Source organism: Aquarana catesbeiana, linkage group LG02, assembly GCF_042186555.1.
Source record: "Aquarana catesbeiana isolate 2022-GZ linkage group LG02, ASM4218655v1, whole genome shotgun sequence".
NCBI lineage: Eukaryota > Metazoa > Chordata > Amphibia > Anura > Ranidae > Aquarana > Aquarana catesbeiana.
The window spans coordinates 341,594,863-341,617,325 of NC_133325.1; positions in this window are offsets into that span (position 1 = coordinate 341,594,863).

A 22,463-nucleotide genomic window follows, 5' to 3' on the forward strand; every position below is an offset into this window, starting at 1 on the left:
AACCGCAAAAGACCGCACCGGTTGCTACTCCTGTCAGCTAAGAACAGGAAACTGAGGCTACAATTTGCACAAGCTCACTAAATTTGGACAATAGAAGATTGGAAAAATGTTGTCTGGTCTGATGAGTCTCAATTTCAGCTGCAACACTGAGATGGTAGGGTCAGAATTTGGGGTAAACCACATGAAAGCATGGATCCATCCTGCCTTGTATCAATGGTTCAGGTTGGTGGTGGTGTAATGGTGTGGGGGGTATTTTCTTGGTAGACTTTGGGCCCCTTAGTACCAATTGCGCATCCTTTAAATGCCACGGCCTACCTGAGTATTGTTGCTGACTGACCATGTCCATCCCTTTATGACTACAGTGTATCCATCTTGTGATGGGTACTTCCAGCAGGATAATGCACCATGTCACAAAGCTCAAATCATCTCAAATTGGTTTCTTGAACATGACAATGAGCTCACTGTACTTCAGTGGCCCCCAGAGTCACCAGATCTCAGTCCAATAGAGCACCTTTGGGATTTGGTGGAATAGGAGATTCACATTATGGATGTGCAGCTGGCAAATCTGCAGCAACTGCGTTTTCAAATGCTATCATGTCAATATGGACCAAAATATCTGAGGATTGTTTCCAAAACCTTGTTGAATCTATGCCACAAAGAATTAAGGCAGTTCTGAAGGCAAAAGGGGGTCCAACCCGGTGCTAGCAAGGTGTACCTAATAAAGTGGCCAGAGACTGCATATCAGTCAGAAAAAAATTATATATATATAATATATATATATGCACCCCTCACATTTTTGTAAATATTTTATTTTATCTTTTCATGTGACAACACTGAAGAAATTACACTTTGCTACAATGTAAAGTAGTGAGTGTACAGCTTGTATAACAGTGTACATTTGCTGTCCCCTCAAAATAACTCAACACAGAGCCATTAATGTCTAAACCGATGGCAACAAAAGTGAGTGAAAATGTCCAAATTGGGCCCAAAGTGTCAATATTTTGTGTGGCCACCATTATTTTCCAGCACTGTCTTAACCCTCTTAGACATGAAGCTCACCAGAGCTTCACAGGTTGCCACTGGAGTTCTCTTCCACTCCTCCACGATGACATCATGGAGCTGGTGGATGTTAGAGACCTTGCGCTCCTCCACCTTCCGTTTGAGGATGCTCAATAGGGTTCAGGTCTGGAGACATGCTTGGCCAGTCCATCACCTTTACCCTCAGCTTCTTTAGCAAGGCAGTGGTCGTCTTGGAGGTGTGTTTTGGGTCGTTATACTGCCCTGAGGCCCAGTCTCCGAAGAGAGGGGATCATGCTCTGCTTCAGTATGTCACAGTACATGTTGGCATTCATGGTTTCCTTAAAGAACTGTAGCTCCCCAGTGCTGGCAGCACTCATGCAGCCCCAGATCATGACACTCCCACCACCATGCTTGACTGTAGGCAAGATACACTTGTCTTTGTAAACTACTATTCCGCGCTTAGGACAGACACCAATGTGAACTGCAGCCCCCCCAAAAAAGGAAACCACCTAAGTGAAGTCCAAGTGATATAAACTATGAAAGGGGGATTGGCGCTGTTCACTATTTAAATCATGATACCTTATCTCACTACAAAGGAATGTGTGTATAACAAATCTCTGTGAAAAAGTAATATATATAATAAAAAGAAACTAATAAATTAATTACGTGTGATCACATAAATATGAATATCATATATCCAAATCACCCCAAAAAACATTTTTTAAATGGTGAAAATTATCATAAGTATGGCTGAAAACACTAGTAAACATGAGGACTATTCATAATAAAATTAGAAATAAAAAATAAAAATAGTTGCAGATGAAAAATGTATAAAAGCACCCTAAAAAACAATGAATAGTAAACAATCCAAATTGTGTTGTGCAAATGTGTGTATGTAAGATTTAAATCGTGATCGTACAAAAAGTGAAACACTGGTGAGAAAATGAAAAATATTGATAAAAAATGGTTTAAAAAATATGTGATGGTTATCCGTGCAGACAGAAAATACAAAAGTTAATACATATATCCAGAAATTGTCCTATGTGTAAAAAATCCTTGTGCAAAAAATCTAATGTGTATCCAAGCGATTCCAAATAGGTCTGCTGTGGTTGGTGTAAACCGTCTGTTGTGGAACCCCCTCTTGTGCCCCCACTCACCGGAGCGCCCAACCCCTGCAGGGGTAATGAGCACATAAATGTAGATCCGGTGGGCAGAAATCCAAAAGATCGATGTCCCCAAAGTCAACCTCTGGATATGACGCTGAGCATGTGCACTCAACTTCTTTGGTCGACCATGGCGAGGCCTGTTCTGAGTGGAACCTGTCCTGTTAAACCACTGTGTGGTCTTGGCCACCGTGCTGCAGCTCAGTTTCAGGGTCTTGGCAATCTTCTTATAGCATAGGCCATATTTATGTAGAGCAACAATTCTTTTTTCAGATCCTAAGAGAGTTCTTTGCCATGAGGTGCCATGTTGAACTTCCAGTGACCAGTATGAGAGAGTGAGAGCGATAACACCAAATTTAACACAACTGCTCCCCATTCACACCTGAGACCTTGTAACACTAACGAGTCACATGACACTGAGAAGGGAAAATGGCTAATTGGGCCCAATTTAGACATTTTTACTTAGGGGTGTACTCACTTTTGTTGCCAGTGGTTAAGACATTAATGGCTGTGCCTTGAGTTATTTTGAGGGGACAGCAAATTTACACTGTTATACAAGCTGTACACTTACTACTGTACATTGTAGCAAAGTGTAAGTTCTTTAGTGTTGTCACATAAAAAGATAGAATAAAATATTTTCAAAAATGTGAGGGGTGTACTCACTTTTGTGAGATACTGTATGTATAGACTGCTCAAAAAAATTAAAGAAACACTTTTTAATCAGAGTATAGCATCAAGTCAAATAAACTCCTGGGAAATTGATCCGATCCTTTAAGTAGCAGAGGGGGTTGTTAATCAGTTTCAGCTGCTTTGGTTAATGAAATTAACAGGTGCACTGAATGGGCAACAATGAGACAACCTCCAAAACAGGAATGGTTTTACAGGTGCAAGCCGCTGAAATTTTTTCCCTACTCATCTTTTCTGACTGTTTTTCACTAGTTTTGCATTTGGCTAGGGTCAGTGTCACTACTGGTAGCATGAGGCGCTACCTGGACCCTATAGAATTTGCACAGACAGTCCAACTCCTCCAGGATGGCACATCAACAGGAGACAGCCAGTTACTCTAGGAGAGCTGGACAAGGCCGTAGAAGGTCCTTAACCCATCAGCAGAACCAGTATCTGCTCCTTTGTGCAAGGAGGAACAGGGTGAGCACTGCCAGAGCCCTACAAAATTACCTCCAGCAGGCCACTGGTGTGCATGTTTCTGACCAAATAATCAAAAACAGACTTCATGAGGGTGGCCTGAGGGCCCGATGTCCTCTACTGGGCCCTGTGCTCACTGCCTGGCACCATGAAGCTCGATTAGCATTTGCTATTGAACACCAGAATTGGCAGGTCCACCACTTGCACCCTGTGCTTTTCACAGATGAAAGCAGGTTCACTCTGAACAAATGCGACAGACGTGAAAGAGTCTGGAGAAGCTGTTGAGAACGTTATGCTGCCTGTAACATCATTTAGCATGACCAGTTTGGTGGTGGGTCAGTGATGGTCTGGGGAGGCATATCCATGGAGGGATGCACAGACCTCTACAGGCTAGACAATAGCACCCTGACTGCCATTAGGTATCGGGATAAAATCCTTGAACCCATTGTTAGACCCTACACTGGTGCAGTGGGTCTTGGGTTCCTCCTGGTGCAAGACAATGCCCGGCCTCATGTGGCGAGAGTATGCAGCCAGTTCTTGGAGGATGAAGGAATTGAAACTATTGAATGGCCCCCATGCTCGCCAGACCTAAATTCAATAGAACACCTCTGGGGACATTATGTTTTGGTCCATCCAACGCCACCAGGTTGCACCTCAGTCTGTCCAGGAGCTCAGTGATGCCCTGGTCCAGATCTGGGAGAAAATACCCCAGGACACCATCTGTCATGCATACAAGCACGTGGAGGCCATACAAACTACTGAGTACTTATAAAGACAAATTTAAGTAGTGACAGCCAATCTGGTACAGAGTGCCATATTGTGATTTATTTGCCATTTAGAGCCTCTGCTCTTCGGGTTATTCTCAGGTTTGGAATCCCCTAAAAGCAACCTGAATACAGTGTTGAGCTATATTGCTCTTGACCTCAGTTATTGCTCTCCAGTTGCATTACCTGATTATATATACTGTTATTGTTTGTTGCCCTTTTCCACAGAAATATTGCAGTAAAGACAATTCTGTGTTTTATCATAATGTGTGTGTTTTCATTGGTCCTTGCACTTACACTATTGTCAGGTGGCCAGAGGGGCTGAGACTGTTCTTAGGGTTGAGAGGCAGACCAAACATACTTAAGCGGCTGCTCCGGGGGTAGCACTACACGAGTATAAATATCCATCATGATATTTTTCACCATTGAGATCTGATGTATTTTCAAAGTGTTCCTTTATTTTTTTTTGAGCAGTATATATATATATATATATACTGTAGAGAGGCCAGCCCATGCCACTGTTTATTTTAGCAGTTTAAGCCAGATTTTTAGAAAGGCAGGCACACTGATCGCTCAGGTGTGGGCTGGGTTCATATTCGACCTCAGAGCTCCACCCAACAGACAGGACATCTGTGCATGGGAGTCAAGAGGACTCCCATCCTTTCTAGGAGACAGAGGGGCAGCCAGAGCGTGCATATCTACAGGAGGCAGATGTGGTCCACGACAGATCAGCAAGAATCTGATCATGAGTAAACTATGGGAAATCTTGACTGGAAGGAAACCTTTGTGTTGGTCTGAGGAGCAGACCTAAGGCCTAGGCTTAAGGCCTGAAGCAGCCGTGTGGAGGCTGAAACATTGTACAAATTACAGTAAAAGCCGGTTCACACTGAGGCAGCACGATTTGCAGCGCGACTGCCTCAGGCGACCTACACATGACAGCAGCGGCGACTTGCAAAACATCTTCTATATAGAGGTCAATGCAAGTCGCCTCAAGTCGCCCCCAAAGTAGCACAGGAACCTCTTTCTAAGCCGGAGCGGCTTGAGTCGCTCCTATTAGAACGGTTCCATTATACAGAACGGAACGCGACTTGTCAGTCGCCTGACATGTCGTCCCAGTGTGAATCGGCTCTTATGGTGAAATCCATGCGTGGAAAATTGCTGTCTTTTGTGAAATTTTTCCGTTACTTTAAATATAAGTGGGCTGCCATGCCCTTAAATATGCAGTTCTGGACTGGCGCAACTTCTTGAAAACGCATGCGCCACTTGAGTCTAATCACCCCAATCTTACACTGCATATACTGTATATTTAAATATTGCTGTACAAAAGTTTTAGGTAGGTGTGAAGAAATGCTGTAAAGAATGCTTTCAAAAATATACTGTATATTTTAATTGTTTATTTTTATCAATTTACAAAATGCAAAGTGAGCGAACAGAAGAAATATCTTAATCAAATCAATATTTGGTGTGGCTACCCTCTGGCTTCAAACCAGCATCAATTTATTGAGGTACATTTGCACACAGTTTTTGAAGGAACCCTGTAGGTAGGTTGTTACAAACATCTAATCACAGATCTTCTGTGGGTGTAAGCAGCCTCAAATTCTTCTGTCTCTTCATGTAATCCCAGACAGACTTCATGTTGACATCAGGGCCCTGTGGAGGCCAAACCATCACTTGGACTTGGACTTGTTCTTCTTTACGCTGAAGATAGTTCTATTAATGACATTGGATGTATGGTTGGGGTCATTGTTCTGCTGCAGAATACATTTGCGGCCAATCACGCGCTTCCCTGATGGTACGGCATGGATATGTATCTGCCTGTATTTCTCAGCATTGAGGACACCGCTGATCCTGACCAAATCTCCAACTCCATTTGCAGAAATGCAAATATACTGTATATAGTATATTTGCAATCATCAGAGCTGTACACATTTGTTCTGTGCTCTTGCATTTTTTATTTAATCTCACAAGCTTTTGGCTGTATCCCATAGCCTTTCTCAAGCATGACAATTAGATATCCATGGCTCTTCTCTCTTCCTTATCTTTCATTTGGTCTTACAGTCTCTTCTTCCCTGCTCTTCTACAAGTTCTGCAGACTCCTATCCTCCTTTATAACCTGACCTCATGGCTCTTTACCCCTTTTTTCTACACTTGAGATAATTTCCTCCTCTACAATCCAATCCAGCCTCATCCTCAAACTGATTCACAAACCAGGCTCACTGTCTTCCACTACCCCCCATTTTCACTCTCTTTTTCTCAATCCACTGTCACTGTCTACCTTCTGTGCCATCAAATCTTGCTGCTTCCCGTTTTACAGTCTAGCCTCCCTACTTTTCCACTATTTTGCCTTGCTATTTTTTTTACCCCCACTTACATAGTTACATAGTCTGGTTGAAAAAAGACACAAGTCCATCTAGTTCAACCAATATAAGAGAAAAAAAATGTTGACAATCCCATATCCACGATCCTATATCCACAGTTGATCCAGAGTAAAGGCTCATATACTCAGTAAGAAAATCAGAAGGAAAAAGTCTGAAGACGAGCTGTCTGCGGATTTTCGGATCGTTAGTACGGTGCATTTGACAGACGATTTGACTTTTACATCAGACAAAAGCTTGATGTGCAGGCTATAAAACTTTTGTCTGATGTGAACTCAACGTCTGATTTTCAGATGGTCAGTACAGAAATCCATCACACAAAAGTCGAAAAGTACAACCACGCATGCTCGGAATCAAGGAACGAGCCGGAAGCGTTCGGTCTTGTAAACTACCTATCGTAATCTAGAATTAACATTCGTGATGCAGCAATTGATGAAATGTCAAAATGCAGTGCACATTCTCATCTTCTATGATGGGATAATAATGAATCTGTTATACACCAAGATTTGGTTAGGTTTGTTTAAGCACCTTAAAAAGCACATGTGAATGTGCTTTGAGTAAAATGATTTATACTAAACAAATTGTGGCTTATTATTTCATTGCTCAATACCAGTGAATTTCTAATGTTGTTGTAGTTACAGTTACAATGTGCTCTTACATGTTGTCAACTCTTGCAAAGTTGGGGCCACAAAATTAATGGAGTTGTAAAGGCATAATGTTTTTGTTCTTCATGCATTAGATCCTTAACCACTTGACATCCGCGCTATAGCCGATGATGGCTACAGCGCGGACCTGAATTCCGGGGAGGCCGTCATATGACAGCCTCCCCTGTGCACGCGCCCTGTGATCAGCGCGAGGAGAAAAAAATCAGATTACCGACAAAATATAAAAAAAAAAAAAATTTTTTTAATTCGGTCTTTTAACATTTTTTTAACAAAAAATGAAAAACACAAAGGTGATCAAATACCACCAAAAGAAAGCTCTATTTGTGGGAAAAAAATGATAAAAATGTCATTTGGGTACAGTGTTGTATGTCCGGGTAATTGTCATTCAAAGTGCATCAGCGCTGAAAGCTGAAAATTGGTCTGGATAGGAGGGAGGTTTAAGTGCCCTGTAAGCAAGTGGTTAAGAACAAAAACATTGTGTGTGTGTAGCAGACCCCCAGCACACCATTATAGTTAGCTGAAGAAGATATTGTCACCTCATGTAGAACTTAAGGTATGTTTTCACTATTGGAGCAAGTGTCCAAAATAAATCCCATTTGGGATACTTTGGGATATTTATACATATAAGAAGTACAGACAACAGTAGTTCAACTGAATTATGAGTTTAAGAGCTCAAAAAAATATTACACAGGATCAGCTGGAAATTGCTGCCAAGACACTGCCCCTCTACCCACAAAATAGTCCATGTATTTCTCCTGTAAATCACGGGCAATTTGAGAGGGCAAGCCAGCACGGGCATTTTAGATAGCCGTCATCACACCTACAGATGGGCAAGATGCAGCTTCTCCAGCTGGGCCTGGCACTGCAGGGTCCATGTCACTTGGCAGGGAGGCTAGGTAGCTGGTAGAATTCCTCCTTAAAAAATGGTGTAGGATGCAACAGCACGGGACCACATGGTTGATTTAGGTAGAGTGCCAGGTTGATGGGAGTCAAAAACAGCCTGAAACGTTTGGATACGATGCTAAAGGCATTTTCGACCACTCTTCTGGCACGAGAGAGTCTGTCTCCATTAGTATGCTAGACAAAATCCTGCACATGCCCTTTTGACAAAAATCAGACGCTCGGTCGTCCAACAATCAGACCGTGTGTGTGAGGCTTAAGGCAAAAAGCCCCAGCAAAGCATAATCCAATTTGCTATAGCAGGGGAAAGAATTGCTTCCTGACCCCCAAGAGGCAATCAGATATTCCCTGGATCAATTTTACCTATAAGTATTAGTATACAGTTATAGTATGTATATTTAGGAAAGAATCCAGGCCTTTTTAAGGTCATCTACTAAACTGGACAGAACCATCTCTTGAGGGAGTATATTCAACATTTTCACAGCTTACTGTGAAGCAACCTTTCTGTATTTGGAAATTAAATCTCTTTTCCTCTAGACATAAAGCATGCCCCCTTGTTTTATGTGATAATCTTAAAGTGAATAATTCAACACCAAGTTCACTATTTGGACCACTTATGTATTTATACGTGTTGATCATATCCCCCCTTAATCTCTTCTCAAGAGAGAATAAATTCAGTTCCTCTAATCTTTCCTCGTAGCTTAGCTCCTACAAGCCCCTTATCAACTGGTTGCCCTGCACTTTCTCCAGTTCCCCAATATTCCTTTTGAGAACTGGTGCCCAAAACTGAACTTCATATTCCAGATGAGGTCTTACTAATGATTTGTACAGGGGTAAAATTATCTCTCTCTCTGGAGTCCATACCTCTCTCATAGCTCCCAACTGTCCCGGATTTCGAGGGACTGTCCCTGATTTGGAGCAATGTCCCTTTGTCCCTCTTTCCTCCTCATTTGTCCCTCATTTTGGTCTAATCCATATATGGTAGTACCTTGGATCATGAGCATAATTCGTTCCAGTAGAATGCTTGTAATCCAAAGCACTCATATATCAAAGCGAGTTTCCCCATAGGAATCAATGGAAACTCAGATAATTTGTTCCAGTGTCACTGGTAGTGTATGCAGTATCACATGTGGCCAGAGGTGGGGGGGGGTGGCACCGGAGACATTCGGAGACACTCAGGAACCGAGTGGTCTCCGAGCATCTCTGAGCGTCTCCGAGCATCACTGGCGCCCCCGCACCTCTGGCCACATGCGGTACTACACAACCCAGAGGCTTGAATCCTGCTCATCTTGCGAGACAACGCTCGCAAGTCGAGTCAGAATTAAGAAAAAAAAATAGCTGGTATTGCGAAATGCTCATAAACCGCGTTACTCGCAATCCCAGGTTTTACTGCAGTTGTATATAACATGCACTTTTTATCTTTCAAAAAGTGTTTCCTAGTGCTAAACCTTTCATCCAAATTCTAAATGGCTATATTTGTAAATTTTAAAAGCCAATATAAAGGAATAGAAGTGGTAAAAAAAAGCCCTTGTAGATTTTTTTTTTGGTTCATTCTCCTTTAAGGGGGTGTGGCAGGGGGGCATGTACTATGCCTACATATGTTTGCTAGTAGGTGTCCCTCATTCCCATCCTAAAATGTTGGGAGGTATGCTCTCTTAATACAAGAAAGGACTTTGCTCGCTTTGGAAATTTCTGCTTGGCATTACATGCTATTATTAAGCATAAGCATAATTAGCCACTTTACAATATGGTTCTGTTGCCATCTCTCTAACACATTTGATGCAAAAGATTATGAGTTCAAAGTCATGTCAGTCATAAAGGAGAATAAAGGCCACAATAGAAACTATGTACTAGGTTGTACATGTGTCAAGTCAGTCATTAACCAAAATCGAGACTGGAAGGTTCTCTTGCTAGCCACAGACATCATATTAGGAATCATTATAACCAGATTTCAATGTAAAGACTGCAGAAAAAAAATTCCAACGCGACATTTACCCACTGTAAAGGACACCTAGGGTAATCTTGTTACACACTGCTATGCAATACTATTTTGTATATTCTCGATGTCATGTGTTATTGAGCCTATTTTCTATGCGAAGAGTGTATGGAATTTTGTTTTGCATTTTATTTAGGTAAATCTATGTAAGTTTTATATAGTAGCAGACATCTTAAAGGACCTTATTCTTTAAAATGGATCCTTTACAGTTTCTCTTTTTTAATGGGTATAGCATGTATATGTTAAAAAGTGGGCACAATAAATCGTGCTCTTGAAAATAACATTCAACTACACCCACTAGTTCCTCTTAAAGATGCCAGTTGCCCAAGGTTTCCAGCCCTAACAAGCAAGCATAAACTCCCACATTAACATATAACCATAACATACTGATCTTAGAACAAAAGGTAGCTTTATATAAGAAGAGTGTAGGTGGTGACATAACCTAATAAATTTGATATGACAGATGACATGTTTTAACTTAGGGCTGGTTTACTTTGGGATTCGTACAGGAACATGCTGTGCGTTCTTGTGCGAGTCACATGCAGTTCCTTGCGGTGCAATTTCAGCCCATTCATTTTGAAATCACAATGCACCACACAAAAGTAGTGCATGCACTACTTTTGGAACCTCACTGCAAACGGATCGCATGCTGCTCACTGGGTTTGCAACCTGTGCTTAGAGTGTCATTAACTTATTATTGATACCTGCTGCAGATCGCAACTGCAGTGTGTTTTGAACGCAGTGCTGGAAATGTGCACAAAACATAGGTTTCCCGCATTGCGTTCTGGTGTGAACTGGCCCCTACTGAACCATACCATTGTGGCTGGTGTTGGCTTTCTTGTGTTGACTTACTGACCGTACTGTGTTCTAACAGTGCTGTCTTCTGATTTTGCAACATATAATATTGTTGTGTCTGTATAGTCAGGTATCTTCACTCAGCAGGAAAAAATGACAAATATCTGGATGAGTAAAATCATTGGAAGCAGGTCCTACGAGACACATTATTATTTCTATATTTAGTGGGCTTGCTTACATTAACCTTCTTTCACTGTGGTGCCAGTCAAGTTACCAGTGCCAATAACTCTTGAACTATTGTGTGTTGTTGCAAACAAAACATTGTAAAGACCTCGATCTTTAAAAAATAAAAATTACCAAAATATTATCTGTAGATGTTGACATCCACTCTAATGCCCTGTACACAGGGCATTGATCTGACATTCCCACAACAAAATCCATCGTTTTTTTGTTGTTGGCTCAAACTTGTCTTGCATACACACGGTCGCACAAAGTTGTCAGAAAATCCGATCGTTCTGAACGCTGTGATGTAAAACGCGTACGTTTGGACTATGAACGGGGCAATAGCTCTTGTCTCTTAATTTATTCTGAGCATGCGTGGCACTTTGTCCGTCAGATTTGTGTACACACGATCAGAATTTAAAGGATCGGATTTTGTTGTCAGAAAATTTTATAGCATGCTCTCAAACTTTGTGTGTAGGGAATTCCGATGGAAAAAGTCCGATGGAGCCCACACACGGTCGGAATTTCCGACAACAAGCCCCGATCGCACATATTCCGTCGGAAAGTCCGATCATGTGTACAGGACATAAGTGTTGGCCAAGAGAAGATTATTGGCATCCACTGGTTTGTTGAAAGCCTTCTTACAGAGGTGATTTTATACCTAAAAGCCAGTTCACAGAGATATGGGAGATAAAAAAGAAAGGCAAGATCAAGCACGAAGGGCAAAGAGCAATATGCAAAGTGCAGTAATCCATATCAGAATATCCGCTGTCACTTTTTTATTTTTTATTTACTTGATTGAGCTTTAAAAGTAATAAGAAATGAAAAATGATCTATGAATGGAGAATAGGCAGATGAATGAAAGGTCCTCCTCCTCCATTCATAGACCATGTCTCTTTCACAGAACCTATAGTACCCCCTTTATGATTGAAGGTAGTGGGCAGAAAGGGCAGGCCTTGTCTGCACTCTTGATGTGTTCCTGTCACAGGTCTCTCTCGGCCAGGGCAATGTAATGCCCTGGGGGCCCTACCAGGGAGATGGTGACAGGAGTAGTGTGAGTGACGCTGCTGTCACATCTCCTGTCAGTATATAGTGGCAGAGCCACTGCAAGATTATCATAGGACCCCCGATGCACTTGGGGCCCCTGGGCACTGTCCAGGGGTGCCCATGAGATAAAATGGCCCTGCTCTTGGCTCTAATAACCCCCACCACCCTGGAAGATTATGGCAGCATAGTTAGGGGGGATCTGAGGAGGAAGATTTCAAGTAATGCAGGAGCCAACAGCACGAGGGACATGTTTTTTTTTTGTTTTTTTTTCAGACAGTGGACCTTTAAAAAACAGTAAGTCATTTCAACCAGTTAACTGAAATGAAAACAATTAGGCTACTTTCACAATGAGGCGCTTTACAGGCGCTATAGCACTAAAAATAGCGCCCCACAAAGCGCCTGTAAAACACTTCTCCTGTCACTCCAGTGTGAAAGCCGACGGCTTTCACACTGGAGCGGTGCGCTTGCGGGACCAAGCTGCATCTTTGAGGCGCTTTAGGGGCAGTGTATACACCACTCCTAAAACGCCCCTGCCCATTGAAATCAGTGGGCAGCGCTGCCGAAGTGCCTGCAAAGGGCCGTGGCAGCGCTATTAACCCTTTATTCGTCCGCTAGCGGGGTTTAAAAGCGCCCCAAAATTTAGTAGGGCCATTTTGGCTAAGAAATATGGGTTTATACAGTGGCAGAAACTTAAAGTGATTCTAAATAAAAAAAATGTCTTTTTTAAAAAAATAAGGAGAATGTTAAAAAACAAAAACAAAAAAAACACATCTCTGAGGGACAGGAGAGAGAAAAAAGAACAAAAACAAACACATACAAATCAATGGTAATAAAGATAGCAGCAGAGTTAGTGAGATAAGACAGAGGGAGAGCTATAGAATGACCTTGAAGAAGGGGACATACCCCGAAAGCTTGTCCTGAAAAATTGTATGTTAGTGCAAATAAAAAAAGTATCACGGACAGTACTCAATTTTCTATGTCACAATTGCACTAATATGGCTACAATCAAATCAAGTAAAAAAGCTAACAAACGTGATACTTATCTGCTATAGCTTTGCACAGCGCAAACCTGATCCTCTTCTTTAAGGGTCCCGTGACGGTGCTTCTAGCTCCTCCTCCCTTCTGAGTGCCCCAATAGGAAGCTGCTTGCTATAGGGGCACTTGTGCAGGCTCACTCCCGAATTGCAGTCTGTGTGTCCATTCACACACACAGCTTGGCCTAGCCCCCACTCTTTTCGCATTGGCTTACTGGTGTGATTGACAACAGCGGAAGCCAATGGTTTCCGCTGCGGTATCTAAGCCAATAAGTAGAGAGAACCGGGAGAGCTGCTTTTCTCGTGCACATTGCTGGATCAAGATCGGGCTCAGGTAAGTATCAGGGAGGCTGGGGGGGGGGGGGGGGCTGGTTGCAGAAGGTTTTTTTTTAACATATTGCATAGAATGCATTAACCGATTGCCGACCAGCCTACGTCATTACATGGCAGCAGGTTGGCACGGCTGCGTGAATCGCCGTAGGTGTACGTCGGCCACAATGTCGCAGTCCTGCTAAAAATCGTTGATCACCGCCATCTCTAGTAAAAAAAAAAAAAATCATAATAAAAAAGCCATAAATCTATCCCCTATTTTGTAGACGCTATAACGTTTGCGCAAACCAATCAATATACGCTTATTGAAAAAAAATATGTGGAAGAATACATATTGGCCTAAACTGATGAAGACATTTTTATTTTTTTTATTTTTTGGGGGATATTTATTATAGCAAAAAGTAAAAAATATTGTTTTTTTTTCAAAATTGTCACGTTTTTTTTGGTCTATAATGCAAAAAATAAAAACCACAGAGGTGATCAAATACCACCAAAAGAAAGCTCTATTTGTGGAAAAAAAAGGACGTCAATTTTGTTTGTGTACAATGTCGCACGGCCGCGCAGTTGTCAGTTAAAGCAACGCAGTGCTGGTCATTAAGGGGGCAAATCCTTCCGGTCCTTAAGTGGTTAAGCTAAAAAACCTTTGAGACTTTAGAATCACTTTAATCCCGAAGATCTACCCAGCTATATAGGAAGGAACAGTTGGTTTCAATAAAGAAGGATTTTTTTTCCTTGCATAAAATTTTAGAATTAAAAAAGACCTTTATGACACTATACAGTATGTCTTATTACAAGAAGACTACAACAAACTACAAGCCTCCAAGACCGGAAAGGCCTGTGGCAAGAATCATATTGTGGCTGGAATGACAGGTGCATGTGAATAGCGCAAGTCACTCAGCCAATATAAGCTATTGACAGGCTGCTCTTCGCATGTCGCCGCACACCACAGGGTTGCCTGCGGTTAGGGATGGATTTCTGAGCTTGGGCGAAGTCAGGTGCATATACCTGTAATTCCAGCTGCAGGAATCTGCTGATTCTTGCCACTGGAATCTTCTGTATGCAGCTAAACAGCCGCGTGATGGAGGCCAAAGGGTACAATATATAGACATCTTCATATTTCCACTTGTGATATTGTTTTCCAAGCTTACCTGTTCAAGTAGAAAAACATGAAATTATTAAAATAGATTTCCACTTTGTTTTTGAGTTAAAATAGACTGTAAATAAAATGAAATATATGTAAAGAGGAACTGCAGTCTGCTCACATAATTTTTAATAAAAACATTTTTGCCATTCTGAAGCTTCCCTCCAACCACTTTGCATATTATTTTATATATACTGTGATTTTTTACTTGCCAAATATGCTGCAGAAATCTCCCGCCACTAAGTCTGTCTGCAGCCATTTTAACTGTGGGCAACTGAAGCTGTTGCCTGTTCACTTCCTGGATTTCCACAGACACACAGAGGCACACCTCCAGCTCTGCAGCTCTAATTGGCCCTTATATGACTCATCCCCCCTCCCTTCCTGGCAAACTCTCACGGGAGTGAGAGAGAGAGCTGTGCTTGATGTCATAAGTCTACGATTTTTACTAGACAAGAAACATGAAGTGGGCTGTATAAGGTATTTACTGGAAGAAAAAAAATGTTTTACTATCCAAAGTTAAAGTAACAAGGGCAGAAGATTTAATAGATGGAAAGTTGAAAAAAATGACTCAGCCCCCATTCACACCTATGCGAATTAGATGCGGCTTACACGTGTGCGTTTTTTGGGCATTGCAGTGCGAATTACAAGCCCATTATCTACTATGGGAACGCATCTGATTCGCAGTTGCATTGCGTTCTGAACAAGGATTTTCTCCTTCTGCTCCCTACACCTCCCCCTCTCCCTGCTCACTGATCCGCAGCTACAACGCAGAGAAACCTTTGAACAACTGATTTTTATCTTCCCTGTGAAACCCGAGCTTCAATTCGCACCGCACATGTGCAAATTGAAGCTCAGGTTTCACTGGGAAGATAAAAATCAGTTGTTCAAACCTTTCAAGGTCCGCTTAAAGAAAAAGCAGAATTCCACATTTCTCCTCCTCACCTATACTTTTAAAAATGGTCACCAGGTCAAACAGAAGGGTAAACCTCATCAGTGGGGACACAGACAGAATAACAAAAAAAACCCACAGAGACTCCAACCCTTCAACACTTCATCCAGAATTAAAAATAAATAGTTTGGGTTTTACACTTCGATTTTAAAGAGAAGATTTATACACACTTATTTTACTATGCTGTGCAATTGAGGATACAGCCTTAAAATTTAATCATGGGTCAAACTGAGGTGACTCCAAAACAATCCATCGAGTTAAAAAATATTAATATTTTAAAGAAAACTGGTGGTAATCTGATGTCCTTTAACCACTTCCATACAGGGCATTTTCACCCCCTTCCTGCCCAGGCCAATAGGTTTAGTGGTATTTGATCACCTCTACGTTTTTTATTTCTTGCTCTATAAACAATACAAGAGTGACAAACAAAAAAAAACACAATATTTTTTACTTTTTGCCATAATAAATATCCAATTTTTTTTTTTTTAAACAAATTTTTTCCTCAGTTTAGGCCGATACGTATTGTTCTACATATTTTTGGTAAAAAAATATTGCAATAAGCGTATATTTATTGGTTTGTGCAAAAGTTATAGCGTCTACAAAATAGGGGGATAGATTTATAGCATTTTTATTTATTTTTTTACTAGTAATGGCGGCGATCTGTGATTTTTATCATGACTGCGATATTGCGGCAGACACATCGAACACTTTTGACACATTTTTGGGACGATTCACATTTATACAGCGATCCGTGCTATAAAAATGCATTGATTACTGTATAAATGTGACTGGCAATGAAGGGGTTAACCAGGAGGGGGCGCTGTAGGGGTTAATTATGTTCCTAGGGAGTGATTGTAACTGTAGGGGGAGGGGACTCACAAGGGGAGGAGACCGATCGGTGTTTCTCTGTACAAGGAACACACCATTGGTCTCCTCCCACCTGACAGGACGTGGATCTGTGTGTTTACACACACAGATCCATGGTCCTGCTCAGTTACCGGGCAATCGCAGGTGCCCGGCGGACATCGTGGCCACCGGGCATGCGCACCGGGACCCGAGTGAAGCGTGCGCCCCCTGGGGGGCCTGGAAGGCCTACACGTCATATGACGGCGGCCCAGGATAACAGCTACACCGTCCCGCCATCATATGATGGTGGGCGGGCAGCAAGTGGTTAAAGTGGTTGTAAACGATACATATACTCAGTGTAGTGACTGGCCTCAGGTGATACACATAGATGAAACAAAGCTCCGTTGTGCGACGCTGTACAAAATTGACGTCCTTTTTTTCCCACAAATAGAGCTTTCTTTTGGTGGTATTTGATCACCTCTGCGGTTTTTATTTTTTGTGCTATAAACAAAAGAAGAGTGACAATTTTGAAAAAACACATTATTTACTTTTTACTATAATAAATATCCCAAATTAAAAAAAAAAAATTTCCTCAGTTTAGGCGGATATGTATTCTTCTACATATTTTTGGAAAAAAAAATCGCAATAAGCGTATATTGATTGGTTTGCGCAAAAGTTATAGCATCTACAAAATAGGGAATAAATTTATGGCATTTTTATTATTATTATTTTTTTTACTAGTAATGGCGGTGATCTGCGATTTTTATCGGGACTGCGATATTGCGGTGGACAAATTGAACACTTTTGACCTATTTTTGGGACCATTGACAAATATACAGCGATCAGTGCTATAAAATGCACTGATTACTATATACAGTGCCTTACAAAAGTATTCACCCCCTTGGCTTTTTACCTATTTTGTTACATTACAGCCTTTAGTTAAATGTTTTTTTAATTTGAATTATATGTGATGGATCAGAACACAATAGTCTAAGTTGGGCGAAGTAAAATTAGAAAAATATAGACATAAAACTATTTTTCAGAAATAAAAAACTGATAATTGACATGTGCTTATGTATTCACCCCCTTTGTTATGAAGCCCATAAAAAGCTCTGGTGCAACCAATTACCTTCAGAAGTCACATAATTAGTGAAATGATGTCCACCTGTGTGCAATCTAAGTGTCACATAGTCTGTCATTACATAAACACACCTTTTTGAAAGGCCCCAGAGGCTGCAACACCTAAGCAAGAGGCACCACTAAACAAACACTGCCATGAAGACCAAGGAACTCTCCAAACAAGTAAGGGACAATGTTGTTGAGAAGTACAAGTCAGGGTTAGGTTATAAAATAATATCCAAATCTTTGATGATCCCTAGGAGCACCATCAAATCTATCATAACCAAATAGAAAGAACATGGCACAACAGCAAACCTGCCAAGAGACGGCCGCACACCAAAACTCATGGACCGGGCAAGGAGGGCATTAATCAGAGAGGCAGCACAGAGACCTAAGGTAACCCTGGAGGAGCTGCAGAGTTCCACAGCAGAGACTGGAGTATCTGTACATAGGACGACAATAAGCCGTACGCTCCATAGAGTTGGGCTTTTTATGGCAGAGTCGCCAGAAGAAAGCCATTACTTTCAGCAAAAAACAAAATAGCATGTTTTGAGTTTGGGAAAGGGCATGTGGAAGACACCCAAAATGTATGGAGGAAGGTGCTCTGGTCTGAGGAGACTAAAATTTTACTTTCTGGCCATCAAAGAAAATGCTATGTCTGGTGCAAACCCAACACATCACATCACCCAAAGAACACCATCCCCACAGTGAAACATGGTGGTGGCAGCATCATGCTGTGGGGATGTTTCTCAGCAGTCGGGACTGGGAAACTGGTCAGAGTTGAGGGAAAGATGAATGGTGCTAAATACAGGGATATTCTTGAGCAAAACCTGTACCACTCTGTGTGACTTGAGGCTAGGCCCAAACACACTGCTAAAGCAACACTTGAGTGGTTTAAGGGGAAACATATAAATGTGTTGGAATAGCCTAGTCAAAGCCCAGACCTCAATCCAATAGAAAATCTGTGGTCAGACTTAAAGATTGCTGTTCACAAGTGCAAACCATCCAACTTGAAGGAGCTGGAGCAGTTTTGCAAGGAGGAATGGACAAAAATCCCAGTGGTAAGATGTGGCAAGCTCATAGAAACTTATCTAAAGAGACTCGGAACTGTGATAGCCGCAGAAGATGCTCTACAAAGCATTGACTTTAGGGGGGTGAATAGTTATGCACATTGACTTTTTCTGTTATTTTGTCCTATTTGTTGTTTGCTTCACAAAAAAAAGAAACAACTTCAAAGTTGTGGGCATGTTCTGTAAATTAAATTATGCAAGTCCTCAAACAATCCATGTTAATTCCAGGTTGTAAGGCAACAAAACACGAAAAATGCCAAGGAGGTGAATACTTTTGCAAGGCACAGTAAATGTCACTGGCAGGGAAAGAGTTAACACTAGGGGGTGATCAAGGGGTTAACGGTGTTCGATAGCGTGTGTTCTAACTGTGGGGAGATGAGACTGACTAGGGAAGGAGAGAGATCGGTGTTCATACTTGGTATGAACACAAGATCTGTCTCCTCTCCTCTGAGGAGATCCCGGTTCTCGCTCTGTCACGAGCGATCGCGGGTGCCCGGCGGTCATCGCGGCCACCGGGCACTCGCATCGGCTCCAGTGTGGCGCCCCCTAGTGGTCAAAAGGCGAACCGACGTACAGTTACGTAGTTTCACCCAGGGGGGCCAACCTGCTGCAGTGCATCTCTGATCTCTCCTGTCTCTGCTTTATTGAGATGTGTTTGTTCATTTTTCAGGTCTAAGGTTTGCTAAAGATTGAGTATGGAGTATTTGACTCTCTCCCTTTTGGCTCACAACAAACAACATTCCCTAGTGTTGCCACATAGGGTAGGGGAAAGACTGCTTACCTCTATGTTATCTCTGACTGGAGTGACTTGGTTCAAACCATGTGCTTAAAGTGGACTTGTGAGCATGAAATAATTTATAGATTGTAAACTTACTTTATGTATCTTTATAACATTGTATACTCAATAAACTTCTTTTGACAAGGAAATAGTTTATAGAATGATTTCTACATTTCATAGCAGGCACCTCAAGTAATCCAAAATGAAAACCCATCAGTGTCGCTACTGTAAATCTCTGTTTTAATAAAGTCTTTTAAAATACGTTATCACACTATGGGAGCCTTCCTTCTTCCATTTTATATCTATGTGGGACCTGTATGAGATACTCTGAGATATTCGGAGAGGACAGCCTGCAGTGAAGCATTGTTGTGGGTTGAATCAGGAGATTGCTCAGAGGCGCAGTTGCTGGTTTAAAATATATCACCAGCCATTAACTCGGTTGAGTTAATTTAGTGTGATTAGTGGAGGATTACACTGGGTGGCACGTTCATTGACGCACAGAATCACCTCCGACAAGGGAGTCACTGAGATTTACAGTAGCGACACTGGTGGGTTTTCCTTTTGGATCACTTTATGGACTATTTTTTCTTTAATATTTTCCCTATGATGTTTACATATTTGATTTAATCTTTCAGATTATGTCACATATATTTCATGTATTTTTGTAGAGGGACCTAAGACGCTGCTTTTCTTTGTTTTGTTATACGTTTTGGTTTTCCAAAATCACAGCAGCTGCGGTCTGTTGATTGTCTCTGACACATAGAATTGTGTCTTAATTCCCAATCATTGTCTTTGGTGCTGGTTTTTCTCCCTTTTCAAATTCTGAAGAAATAGCTGTTTGTCTGTATTCATGTGAATCTCGTGTTCGTGCTCAGAGTGAATCTGTATGGGAGTGGTTTTATAATTATTAACCAACTAATGAGCAAGGTGGCAGGGTCTGCTTACCTTTAGAAGTGATTTCTATTTGGTAGTAACTCATGTTGCAGGGATGCCAAAAATCTGACTTGTATCTTAGTTCAGACTTCTAGGAAAATCTGTGAGTCAATCACACAAGCAGGAAATTACATTTTCAGGGAGTGTTCTGTGCACATTCTGTGTACAGAACACCTCCAGGTAGCCATATTGCATTACATTTTACTGAAAAATGACAGAGCTGCAGATTGAAAAGGAAAGGTAATTTTTAATAACATTCAATTACAAAATGACTTAAGTCACAATTTTATACGCTATATTATTTTTTTTTAATTGCTTATGTTTTTCCCACAAAAGTGGAGTTACCATTTAAGGGGATGTGTGTGCTGTAATATGTGTTCAAAGCCACATTTTGTCCCTTTAATGTCATTTGGTATACCAGACAAGGTGTACAGTAAATGTGAAGAATATACATATATATTCCCGAAAATGTGTTTAAGGGTAAATGGAATATGATGAAAAAAACCCTGATAATTACAGGGAGCTTACTACTTCATTTACATGATAAAATATTTTTTTTGTTTAGCATACACTATTTTATGTGTCCTAAAGTGCCTTTTTTAAAAATCTAAACACCCTAATAGATGGCTGCCCCAGATAGGAAATACCCTTATGCTCCGTGCACACAATCGGAAGTTCGGCCAGCAAAAGTCCGATGTGAGCTTTTGGTCAGAAATTCCGACCGTGTGTATGCTCCACGGACTTTTGCTGGCGGAATTTCCGCCAGCAAAAGATTGCGAGCAGGTTCTCTATTTTTCAGTCGGAAAAGGTTTCTATTAGAAATTCCGTTCGTCTGTATGCAATTCCGACGCGCAAAAAACCACGCATGCTCAGAATCATCACTTTGTATGGAACTTCCCTTTTCTAGTGCCGTCGTACGTGTTGTACGTCACCGCGTTCTTGGTGGTTGAAAGGTCAGAGAACTTTTGTGTGACCATGTGTATGCAAGCCAAGCTTGAGCGGAATTTTGGTGGAAAAACCATCCAGGGTTTTTGCGACGAAAATTCCGATCATGTGTACAGGCCATTACCCTCCACACCACTCCCCATTTTCTTCCTAATAATACGTGTAAAAGACCCTCTGCATGTTAACGTTTTCAAAGAAGAAATTTAGCCCAATATTGTATTTGTTGCTCCTGTCTTCCAAAATTCATTTAGCATATGTCCTATCTTTTTAGGTTGTGGTATTGCTGAAATAACATGGTTGACAGTGTACCCCTGTCCCCCTGTCATCCTACTGCTGTCTGACCGTGCATTTAGCAAAGGAGACAGATGTTTAATTAGCTGTGATTGACAGCACTTGTCTCAGGAATCAGGTGCTTCCTGGAGACAAGTGCCGTTACTAGGTAGGGGCAGTGAAAGGGAGCATGTCCTTTCCCCTATTTCTCCCCATCTGTTCTTATTGGGTGCTAGGATGCAGCCTGTTAGACTGCACGGCATTATTAGTTACTAGGATCTAAGTGGCCAGGTCACACAGCATCATTGGTTGCTAGGATGCAGGCATCATTAGCTGCTAGAACACAGGCAGTCAGGCCTCACAGTTTAACTAGTTGTAGACCACAGAAAGCTGGATCACAAACTGTCATTTGCTGCTAAGATGCAGGTTGCCAGACCACACAGAGCCATTGGGTGCTAGAACACAGGGTTTTTTTGATTGCTTGATTGCACAACAAGGAAAACAACATTGTGCGTTTCATTGTTGTGGGCATCCTTGCTGCCTACACCTTAACAACCAGTGATGCTGTGGGACCTGTCCATCTACATCCTAACAACCAATGATGCTGTGCTGAATGGCTGCCTGCATTCTAATGGCCAATGGCAGGGTAGGAAGGTAGAAAAGGGGAACTTGGCGGGAACCCTCTAGCTGAACCCCCCTCCCCTATGCATGCTCACTGAACAGAGGAGGGGGGGTTGGCAACTGAGCTCTGTCTGAGCTCAACATTAGTAATGCCCACAAACTGGTCTTCTATCAGGGGAGAAGCAACAAACCAAGAAAGCATTTTCCTCACAGTTCAATACTATTAAGGTATTTAGACACGATTGTATGGACCTGTTTTTTTTTTTTTTTTTTTATTATGATAAAGTACAACTAAAGGCTTCTGTATGACAGTCTAAACAAGTACCTAGTTCAATTA